The sequence below is a fragment of the Typopeltis vanoorti genome, chromosome 25 (genome assembly GCF_054136105.1).
Source record: "Typopeltis vanoorti isolate ZY-2024b chromosome 25, IOZ_Tvanoo_1.0, whole genome shotgun sequence".
NCBI lineage: Eukaryota > Metazoa > Arthropoda > Arachnida > Uropygi > Thelyphonidae > Typopeltis > Typopeltis vanoorti.
This window is the reverse complement of record NC_143573.1, coordinates 53,477,341-53,489,687: the sequence shown is the minus strand read 5'-3', so window position 1 is coordinate 53,489,687 and position 12,347 is coordinate 53,477,341. Positions and strand designations below refer to the sequence as shown.

Genomic DNA, 12,347 nt, shown 5'->3' with positions numbered 1-12,347 from the left:
ACTGCCATTCAATTTGTACATTATCCAAAGTGGGAATATCGAGTTGTTTGCAGAAACTGGTAAACTGAGGAGGGCAATAGTTAATAAACATAATTACAGTTCTTGCATATGATTTGAAGCTGATGATCTTGCAGATGACTGACAGCATGGACAAAGGATAATGGTTACCAATATAACATGGCAAAGTGTAAGGTTATATATTTTGGACCGGAAATTGCAAGCTGTATATTATACAGATGAGACTGTGTTTTAGAAAATTGATGAAGATAGTAATTTAAAGATAATGGTGGGCAGGCGACTGAAGTTCAGAGGATATATAGTTGGTGTGGTTGGCTGAGTGGTGCATACCAACCTACAAACTGTCAGTTCAAATTCTATCATGGACATGGTTATTCGCGATTGTCTTTAGATGGAGGTTAATTTCATTGTCCAGTATGAGCCCTCACCCTGCTTCTTGGAGTCCTTAAGCAGTTGGAAAAAGTTCCATCACCAGAGAAGAGTTTCTGGATTACATAAAAAATAATTTAAAAAATCTTTATCTCACCCAAAGTAAAAATGTAGTACATCTATGACCTTTCATGGGTGAGAATCACATCAGATATTCAAAAAAGTAGGTAGAATAGCTCAAAGCATTACTCAGATGTTAAGAATTACATCAAAAAACAGAGATAAGGAGGTTATTATCCCTCTTTAGAAGGTTTCAATATGATTATTGTGCACAGATTTGGTCGCCTGCATCTGCTGCCCATGTAGAAGTCGAAGAGGATTCAGAGACAAGTGATCAGAAATGGTGAACAGTTCTGTGGAGTGATCCCTGTGAGTTATACAGTTTAGCTGATAAGCAGATAATGGTAAAATCATTTAAGTTACTTGAGAGGATTTTAATGACTAGATGCAAAAGAAGATATTTAATATTTGACTGGATGTGAAAGGAGAAGGTGATTACCACTGGAGGCTGTGTAAGGTATCTGGTTAGCAAAGGCTAGATTTTTTATTTTTTTATTTTTTTTCATGGATAGTACTGAATGAGTAGAATGGATTTCCAGAGGCAGTCGTGCTCCATAGTTAGTTAAATGAGCTTACGAAAAGATAATGATAGGGACAGTGGTTAGCATGGGCCTTCCATGATGAGTCTCTGGACCTCATAGAGATGTTTGTGTAATAATAATAATTTGCATAATATAACTTACTATTATGCAGACTTATATATTGGATAGAATGCACTATACATATCTGATAGCAATAATATACAACTCTAAGGAATGAAATTAAATAACAGTTTAAGAATTTTGTCATTGTCAATGGTACACCATTAAGGGTACAAAATTAAACTGTATCATGCAAACAGGCAACACAAAAAAAAACAAAAAAGTGGGAAATGGTAGCAGCCTAAAATGCTATAAATATCATCCTCAATGAGTACTAATAGTTTCTCTATTTAATTCTCTTCTGTCCAAGATGGGTTAAGTCTCCTGATTAAAGGTTATAGGCAATTAATATAGACAAATAAGTATACTGCCATTTTAATTTGCTGTGGACGTACCTAAGAAGAGCTCCTGATTCAGATAAGTTATTCTAGGAATAATTAATTATATATGCGTAATTGTTTGAGTAAGAGCGGCTGTAAACATTGTGCGCTACCAGTATTATTAATGGGGGGGATTTTTCTTGCCTAAACTTAATTATGAAATCATTATTATTTGACCCAGTAACCTGCAGGGGAGAAAAAAAAATGGCAGCGGCATTGTCATTCCATAATTTTAATTTAGATTTCAGTCGTTTCGTTAAGTGTGAGGTCTGTTATATGTATTCCTTCGATTACATATGTGATTTGTGGATATTTAGTGCGGATGGAAGAAGGGTGTGCGCAAAGTGTGACCTGAACGAGGAACTGATGAATTCGAATATGAAATTGATGACAGAAAGTGCTAGTACCGATTGTGCCGTCGCGAGTGCACGTTTGAAAGAGAAGGATGGTGAGAAGAGAGGCAAAAAAATGTTAAAAACTCAGGAAAAAAGAAAAAGAGCGATTTCACAACCGTAATGGATGTTAAAAGGGACGAAAGTGAGGCGAGAGTGGTGGAAAGAAACGAAATTGAGAGAATGAATGAAAGTAGAAATGGCGTAATGCAGAAATCGAAAGTAAAAAAAATCGAAAGAATAAATGATAGCGAAAAAAGAATGAATGATGGCGAAAGTTGGATGCATGTTGGACTGAAAGTACTGAAACAAAGAAAGATAAATGATAGTAAAAGTTGGATGTATGTTGGACCGAAAGTACGGAAACAAAGAGGGATGAATAAGAGGGAAGAGGTGGTCGAGAGTTAGAAAGTTAGAAAGATTTAATGACAGAGAGAATGTGTCGCGAGATTTGGAAAGTGAATTGGATTGGATGAGGCAAGAAATGAAATGGATGCAGAATGAAATTAAGAGAATTCAGGTCAAAATTATTAAAATAAATCATGATGGCATGAAAGAGTTAACGAAAGATGAGCAAGTTGTGTTGTATGGTAACTCCATTATTAAAGGTGTGCTAGAGGATAAAATGCACAAGGTATGTTTTCCAGGTGGTAAAATGAGTAGAGTGATTGAGGCATTGGATATGAGGCAGGAGCGAGCAAAAGAGTTAACTGTATTAATTTGTATAAATGATTTGAGATAGAACAAAGAGCATGTCAGAATGAATGTCAGGAAGCTGCTTGGAAAGATAAAAGAGAATAGTGTGACAGGAAGGGTAGTCAGTGTGTTGCCTAGGTATGATTGTGGTGAAATGAGGCGGAGAGCAAGGATTATGAATGATATTCTGGCTGAAATCTGTGAGGAGATGGGAGTACAGTTTGTTAATGTTTGGAATGAGTTTGAGGGACGATGTGAGCTGTATGGGAGCGATGGACTGCATTTGAGTGGTTATGGTGTGAGTCGCTTGGAGATACTGCTGCTGGAAGGTAGAGAAGTGAATAGAGAGAATGAATCAGATCAAGAGGTCAGTGATGTGGAAGAGCAGGAGAGTAAGACAGGAGATAGTGAAGAAGTGGAATGAATGAGAAAGTGAGTGGTATGAGTATAGAAAATGAGAGAATGGGTGTGCAAGAGAAGCAGGGAAACGGGGAGGCTCAGGGTGGACAGGGGGTACACAGTGTGAGAAAGGTGGATGCTCCAAGAGGAGGTGAGAGCATGTGTAGGCAGGAAAGAAATGGGATGACCAGGGATCAAGAGGATACAGATGAAATTGAAAAGTGTTCTAAAATGAAGAAGTAGAAAGGGAAATGGCCCCAGTCTAGCATGGAGAGATCACATCGAGTGAGTGGTATCAGTGGAACTATCTGTAGATCCAGAAATGAGTTGTCGTGTTTGTATACCAATGCTAGAAGTATAAGAAACAAGGCGGATGAAATGGTTGCACTAATTGCATCTGTTCACCCAAAGATTGTCGGAATAAGTGAGACACGGTTAGATGAGGATGACATCCTGACTGGAATTGAGATGGAAGGGTATGATATGTTTCGTGAGGATAGAAGGGGTAAAAAGGGAGGGGGAGTGCTATTGATGATAGAGAAAGAGTTATGTCCATACAAGGTAGAGATACAAGAGGGAAATAGGACCAGTGGGTTTGAGGCAGTATGGTGTGAGATAGAGGTGAATGGAATCAGGAATCAAATACTTGGTGGGATGTTCTTATAGACCAGGTAATCTGGATGGTGGTGATAATGAAATGTACAATCATATTAGCCAAGTAAATAAGAAAAGGGTGATCATTATAGGTGATTTTAATTCTGGCAATATAGACTGGAATGAAGAGATAGCAACTGGAAGTAAAGAAAATGAGTTTCTTGAGTTTTTGAGGGATAACTACCTCAGACAGTATGTAACAGAGGGCACACGAGGATTAAGGGTCTTGGATTTGGTCATCTCATCACAGGATGTAATTGTCAATGAGGTGTCAAATGATCCACCAATTGGTGAGAGTGACCATGAGGTGATTATCTGGGTGTTTGCCAGCAGTGCAAGGACCTCTGTGAGAAAAGGGTATATGTGGAACTACAAGGGGGGGGGGGGTGATTATGAAAAGCTCAGGAGACAGCTTGCAGGTGTAGCGTGGAATGAGAAGTTAGCTGGAAAAGAGATCAATGCAGCTTGGGGGATTTTCAAAAACTGTTTAGTAGATGCAATGTCTAAATATATTCCAAGGGTGAGAAGGTTAAATAAGGTAGGTGTGAGATGGATGAATAAAGAGATTAAGCATGCGATTCAGAGAAAAAGGACATTGTGGAGGCAGCATAAGAGAAGTGGAAGTAACCAATTACCTGAGGTCTACAAAGACCAGGCAAGAAGGGTGACTCGGTTGGTGAGAGTAGCTAAAGAGAGGTATGAACAGCAGTTAGCTAATGAAGCCAAAAAGAATACTAAGGAGTTCATTCGATATGTAGCCAGCAAAAGAAAGAATGATTATGGAAGGATTACATTGATTGGAGGAAATGGTATAAAGACAGCTAATGCAGAATGTGTGGTGGAGATACTTAATGAGCAATTCATAAAGATCTTTCAATCTTGTGAATGTGACTACATGTAGAGATTGAGAGCAGTTGATGATGGGGAGGAGAGATTGACTGTAAGTGAGCAAGAGGTGTTTGGGGAGTTGAGTAAACTAGATGTAAATAAGGCTGTGGGACTTGATAATATACCACTGCGTATTCTGAAGGAATGTGCCAGAGAGTTGACACTTGCCTTGACATATTTTTTTAATAAGTGTCTTGCACTTGGTCAAGTTCCTAAAGAGTGGAAGGAGGGCAAGATTGTGCCACTTCATAAAGGAGGTGATCGAACTCAAGCATCAAACTATAGGCAAGTGTCAAGTGTTGTGGTTAATTTGTTGGAGAAGCTTGTGAGAACTAGGATACAGAGTTGGGTTGACAACAATGTTTTAATCTTTGATGGACAGCATGGGTTTGCTAAAGGGAGGTTATGTTTTAGTAATCTACTTACTTATTACAATAAAGTTACTGCTTCCTTGGACAGAGGAGAAGGATACACAGTAATATACTTGGATTTTGCAAAGGCTTTTGATAGAGTACCTCATGATAAGTTGACAGTCAAACTAGAGCAGATGGGGTTGGATATTAGATTAGTGCATTGATTGGAGATTGGCTATCTGATAGGTATCAACAAGTTGTGTATGGGGGTGCAATATCCAGGAAAAGGAAAGTCACTAGTGGAGTGGCTCAGGGGTCTGTTTTAGGGCCATTACTATTTAACTTGTATATTAATGATATTGGCAAAGATTTGGATGGAGATATTCAGTTGTTTGGAGATGATGCAAAGTTGGGACAAACCATAAAGAGTAGTGAAGATGTTGTGGCCTTGCAAGACGACTTGAATAAATTGAGTGATTGGGCAAGCAAATGGGATGTGAGTTCAATGTTGCAAAATGTAAGGTTTTAAAATTTGGAAATTCCACAAGACCTTATGGAGTCAAAGACTCCCAGATGAGTCTTTGACTCCATAAGGTCTTGTGGTTATAATAATAATAAGAATAATAATAATTAGTGCAACCAGTTTACCATTCCTCTACTGCATTCCTTAAGGACAAGTATTTTATGTCTATAGATATGAGTGTTCACAGGGATTGTTTGTTTGTTTTGAGGGTTGAAAAACACCTGAGTTTCCAGGAGAAAATAAAACACTCTACCTCAATATAAGACTGGTTAACTCACTTTTAATTGAAAATTCCTGATAAAGTACCTCACCTCATAGACAGCATTTAAACCCAGGTCTTTCCATCCTAAGGGTCCACTGAAACTAGATGAGCTATCGAGGCTTTCTCTAATAGTTTCTACATTAGTGTATATGAAAGATCTTAAAATTATAGTTTCCCATATCTTGGAGAGTTTTACACATCCATATTATTTAAGATCTGGATAGTTTTCAAGAGCAGATAAAGATTATAGAAAAATTCTTTCAGGCTTAAAATTGTTATGATGAAGCACTTTTATATATATATATATTCCCCCCCCTCCCATTTAATTCTATAAGTAGAGTACAGAACATGGTCTGTGAGGCCTGACTACCCATCATTGTGGCAGAAATGTTTTGTATGTGTGTGTTGTTGTTATTGTTATCATTATTAACAACAGACCTCAGTGAGCCTCCATAGCTCATTCGATATAGACAAAGCCTTTGGTCGGAAAGACCTGGGTTCAATTCCCGTCCGTGATGTGACAAACCTTTATCTGGTCTCTTTTGACTAAAGGTGAGTTAGCCAGTCTCATACAGAGACTCGTTAACTCACCTGGAAACTCGGGGTTTTCATCGCTCAGAACAGGCAAACCGGCCCGTGAACACACATGGATCTACAGTCAAAAATAGATACTTAAAATCTCATTGGAGGGCTTAGCTGGTCCTGTGGGCCAGATGAGGAAAATTGGGGAAATCCCACATGATGACAACAACAACAACAGACCTCAATGGAGTCAAATGACTCATTGTAGAAGGTACACACACACACTCACGAAGTCCACCAAACTGTGCTTTAAACTCATTCAATGTATCTACATTCACCACAATGACAGGCAATGCATTCCACTCACCAACCACTCTCCATGCAAAGAACCTGCTTGTCATACTGCTGCTCACACCCTCCTTCATAGAGATGAAGGAGGGTGTGAGCAGCCCAGTAACAACCCTTTTCCTATTCACAAGACTTTGCAAACTTTATTCTCTCAATCTTTTATCATATTCCACATCCCAAAGAATAGTCACCACTTTAGTCAGTCTTTTCTAGACCCTTTTCAATATATCCTTATCACTAGGGGTACCAAATCTGTGCACAATAATCCATATGAGGCCTGATCAAGGCCTTATACAATTGAACTAGAACCTCCCTATTTCTGCACATTAAGGTCTCCTGAATCATTGCCATAATCTGATATGATGGCTTCCCAACTTGTGCAGTGTGACCTCTGAACTTCAAATCCTTGTCCACCACCATTCCAAGGTCTCTTGTCTGCTTAACTTCCTCCAATATTTCTCCACCAAGTATATACTTTGCATCCCATTGTTGCCTACAGTTTCAGAACCTTACACTTTGCCATGCTGAACTGACAATTCCTTACTGTTACCCACTCGTATAATCTATTCAAGTCCTCCAGTAAGGCCACAACATCTGCCTGATTCCTCATCACTCTCTCTCTCTCTCCAGTTTTGCATCATCTGCAAACAGTTGTATATCACCAGATAAACCTGTCCCAATATCATTATTATACAAATTAAATAATAAGGGTTGCAATGCAGACTCCTGTGGCACACCACTGGTGAGTTTTCTCTTCCAGGATACCGTAATCCCATATACAACTTGCTGATACCTGTCTGAGAGCCAGTTGCCCATCCAACATCAAAATCTATCATCTAATCCAATCTGATTGAGTTTAGTTACCAACTTGTGGTTTGACAGTCTATCAAAAGCCTTTGCAAAATCTAAACATACCACTGTCTATGTACTCCCTTGACCAATACATTCATTACCTTGTTATAGTAAATAAGCAAGTTGGTAAAACATGACCTCTCAATATTTTGTTAATTTTTTTTGAATTGTTGCCATTGGCTAATTATGGCATATAAGGATGAGTTCAGCCGTGATGGAAAGCTGTTCATAATAGAGAATACTGGATCGGTGCAATGTTTTTATGATTCTATATTATTGAGAGGGAGAACAGATAGGATTACTGGGAATGTATCTGTCTGTGCGAGTAGATTCTGTATAGATTGTGCCCAGATTTGGTCACCGGGTTTTCAGAAGGATGAAGAGATGTTGGAAAGGGTCCAAAGGCGGCTGACTAAGGTAGTAGCTGACCTCTGGAATGTTGAGTATGAGGAAAGATTGAGAAGATGTAATTTGCAGAGGTCTAGTGGAGAGAAGGAAGAGGGGAGATATGATAGAGACCTACAAGTTGGTAAGGGGGTTGTTATAAGATCAATGGTGGAGAAGTTCTACAGAGAATAGTGGGAGATCAGGGGAGAACCAGAGGTCATCCCTGGAAACTGTATAAAGAGGGTGTGAGTAGGAAAGTGAGAGGCAGGTTTTTTTCGTGCAGAGTTGTGAATGATTGGAATGCCTTGCCTGAGAGTGTGGTGTCTGCAAGGAGTTTGAGTGTGTTTAAGACACGGTATGATGAGATGTGTGTGTGATAAAAGGACCTCCCAGATTAGTCTTTGACTCCAGAGGTCTTGTTTAATAATAATAATAATAATAACAATAATACTGTGAAAGTAGGCTGCATTTGAAAAGATTAATTATTAAAGTGCTAATTGTTAAAAAGGGCAGGCTATTTTTGATTTATTTTAATTAATATATCTCTGTGAGTTCAAGATACTCGTTACAGGAAGTCATGTGAAATCATCTTATTTATGCTGTAAGCATTTGCAACACAACATATTCCAGGAGTGCATTCTAATCATTCATCATTCTCTATTCAACCTCTAGGAATAGCCTCTGATTCTCCCCTTTCTCAGCCTCCACTCTATTTATAATCCAATGTATATTTATTATGCAAAATATTCTCACTGATTTCAACATCTGCATCACATTATCTCTTTTCTATCCTTTACTGAAACTGCAATTTATGTTTCTTCAAGTGTTTCCCATAATGAACATTTTGGAGGAGTACATATTGGTTTAATTATTGTCTCTGGACCTTCTCACATTTTTCTCATCACATTGGAAATCAAGTGACTAAAGTTGAATAAAGTAGTCCATGTGTGATCATATAAAGACTTTGTATACAGTGGTGTTGGATTCTGAATATATAGAGATTTAAGTAATTATTATTTGCTTCAGAATCCAACATGATCTTCCATCACAAAGGCTAGACTTGTAAACATTATTTAATGTAAATAACTTATTTTATAATTTAATATTCATATAACTACCTTTAATTTTGTGTAATATTTAATTATTTAATCAAAGATATATGTATTAATAATGAAAAGACTGTATTAATTATTATTAAGCTAATTTATTTATTATTATGTTAATATTATAAGAATTTGTATTTGATATTTTAACTGCGCATTAATTGAAAGGTAAATATTCTTTATTTATTCCTATTTGTAGAAGTTTAGCGTTATGCAATACCTCAATTTTATTATATTTTGTTTGGTTGTCATGGAGACGTATGTAAGTGAGTGAGCACGTTTTTGGAACAGCACGTGGGGAGAATGTTGAAAATTATTGAAAAGAGTTTTAGTCAAAGAAATCATGAGAACAATTTAGGCGGGAAGAACGCATATATAAAGGAGGAACGGTGAAAATAAAGAGAGAAATGAAACAGAGACAGAGAGGATTGGCATTTAGGTTGGAATCGGAGCATTCGGCATCCGGGAATCACAGTGCGATAATAGAGAGTCGGCAAGTTACTCAAGCAGCTAAATAAAGTCTACTAGTCGAGAGGCTGTTAGCTAATAAGTTGTAGAATAACAATTATAGCTACGGAAGACAGCTGAGTGACTACTGAATGAATAGCGATACTAGAGTTGAGATTTAATTTCAGGGCCGACCTTTCAAGGACACACAGAATCTTGAAATAAAGCACAGAGTTACTAGAGAATAGTAGAGGCTGTAAAGTTGAAGTTTAAGGATAGCTGTGTTTAGAATTATAGTGCCTAAAGAATTAATTGAATGCAGGAGGAATGAACACCTGTGCATATAAAACCTCAAGTTAAGGAATTATTGAGTGTTGCCTTATTTCATGAGTAATCAGTAGTACTTGATGCAACAACGTTTGTTTACGTGTATTGTGACTGATGATTAATTCAGTTATTGCTTAGAAGAATTATTTTAATGAGTGCCGTATACTATTTAAGTGTTTACAGTTATAAAAAGTGTTTACATATAAGTAGGTGAAGAAAAAAGATTATCGGTAAGATTATTCCAACCGTTAATATTCCTATACAGATAAGTGTGAGAGTTTCAGTCCTAGAATTTCCTTATACTAACAGTAACTATTGCAGAAATTAGCTGAAGTGTAAATTAAAAAGTGTTTGTTTGTGAAGAGGTGTTACTGTAATTTTTGTCGTATTTGGAACTTAAGGAACTGTGAGTAGACTGTATCATAGAGATAACAGATTTACCGTTGTCTGAGTTGTATGATTGAATTTATCAGAGAAGTTAAAATGTTTGTGATATCTTAATTACTGATTTGAACTTAAGTGTAAAATTTATGAGTTTAAAATTAAATGTTTGTTTTTGTTAATCAAAAGATGTCTTTTGCCTGAATCTCTTTTACTGCACCATTCATAAAATATTTGAACCAAAGCGGGTAAATTAAGTAAGTAAAATATTCTTGGCCAGTATATATAATAACAACATATAAAGGAAGGGTAGTTGAGAGTTGGTTTATCTTCAATTCTTGAACTAATTCAGATATAAAGTGGCGCAGTCTTTAAATATAAATTTTCTTTATATTTGAATTAGAAATCAACTTACAACTTATCAATTAGTTAAGAACATCATAATAGTAATCATGTCGGATCCAAAGTATAGATTAAGAAGAAGAATTAGGATCCAACAGTGTTACACCAATCTCTTGTTACAGCAGTAATGTGTTGTGTAGCCTTGGTTTGCAGTGCCTCTGATGACCATCATCCCAGAGCAGGGTTTCTGGAGTACACTAGGCATACAGTTCCACAAATAGAATGTTTAGTCTTACACTTCTGTACTTCAAAGTGAAACACTTTGCACTTACTGCTAACATTAATGGTGCAACACCACTCATCCATGTAAGTTAAAAGTCTATTTAAATCTTCTTGAAAGGCCTTGGCATCAACTCTACTATAACTCTCTCTTCAACTTTGTAATATTAGCAAACACCTCAATATGTTCAGTCAATCCACAATGAAAAGTTTCCATAAAAACAGAACAGCCCCCCCCCCCCCCTCACAAAAAAAAAGAAACTTGCTGCTACAAATTACCTGATCATGCATTGGATACATTTGAAAAAGTCAAAAGTAAAACACCGTAGTTCCTTATTACTGTAGCTAGCTAGTTTAAACATGAAAAACTTATTCTAGAATTTTCCTACTGTTCTTAAAACCCATCACTCCCACTCTTGAATATGTTGTAAATGTATAGCACTCTGGTACCACAGGGGGGGGGGGATAAGTTTATTATTATTATTCCCAGACATCCACAAAGTCAAAGGCTCTTCATAGGAGGTCCCCCCTGTCATATACACACAGCTCATCATACTGTGCGCTAAATCATTCTCTGCATCATTTACCATGCTCCATGCAGAAAAAAACCTGATTCTCACTCCTTTGCTCACACCCTCCTTATACAGATTCCAGTGATGACCTCTTGTTCTCCTTCCCACCCCCCATTTCCACCATTGAAACCTCTTTGATATTAATTTGATAAGAACTCCTATCATATACATCTCTATCATATCATCCCTTATCCTCCTGTCCACTAGACTGTAAATTGCATCTTCTCAACCTTTTTTCATGTTCAGCACTCTAGAGACCAGAAACCACTTCACCTATATATATTATTATATATATATTTTTTATTTACCCTTTATATAATTGTCTGTAGACCAAACATTGGTTCTCTAATAAGTGCAAGAGTAGTCTCATACCAAGCTATGAAATTTGCATCCTATTGGTTGGAGAGCAAATATGCTAACCACTCAACTAACCAGGTAGGAATAATAAGTATTTAATGTTAAAAACATTGTTAATACTTAACATCCACATAAACATTTGCTGGCCTGGTTGGCCAAGTGGTTAGCATATCTGCTCTCCAACCAAGAGGATTTTTGCCTTTAGATGGGAGATGAATTTCATCACCCAGTGTGAACCATTACTCTGCTTACTGCAGCCTGAAGTGGCTTGAAAAAGTTCCACATTTGAGTGTCTAGATCAGGATTTTCAGACTATGTAAAAAAATAAATGAAAAATACAAAAAGGATATAAAATTAATAGAAAAAAATCCTCAAGTACTATAGGTTAAAATATTTCATTGGTGGAAGTTAGAAATAAAATATATATTAAAATAATAATAATCAAAAAATGGATGTTCAAAATTCTCAAAACCATAGGAAAACTTTAATTTCAAAACCTTTTAAAATTACAGTTAAGTTTCCACATCATTGTGATTACCTCCATGTATGCAACAGTCTTGTACTAAATTCCTGATGGCGTTTCTGTGAGATAAAATGGTGGAATTATTGATCACTGTATTGGCCTTGATGTGTTTATATGTCAGTAAATATGAAATACCCATTGATTAAAATATCATTTGAATACTATTGAAATAGCATGGCCACAAAAAATAAATTATTTGACATATTTCTTCA

The 12,347-nt window shown here is 36.8% G+C and overlaps 1 protein-coding gene across 10 annotated transcripts in view; it reads right to left on the bottom strand.

The window, feature by feature from the left end:
- Positions 1 to 12,347, bottom strand: part of LOC150092750 (xylosyl- and glucuronyltransferase LARGE1-like) — a 676,688-nt gene that overhangs the window by 101,544 nt on the left and 562,797 nt on the right. The window lies entirely within an intron of this gene.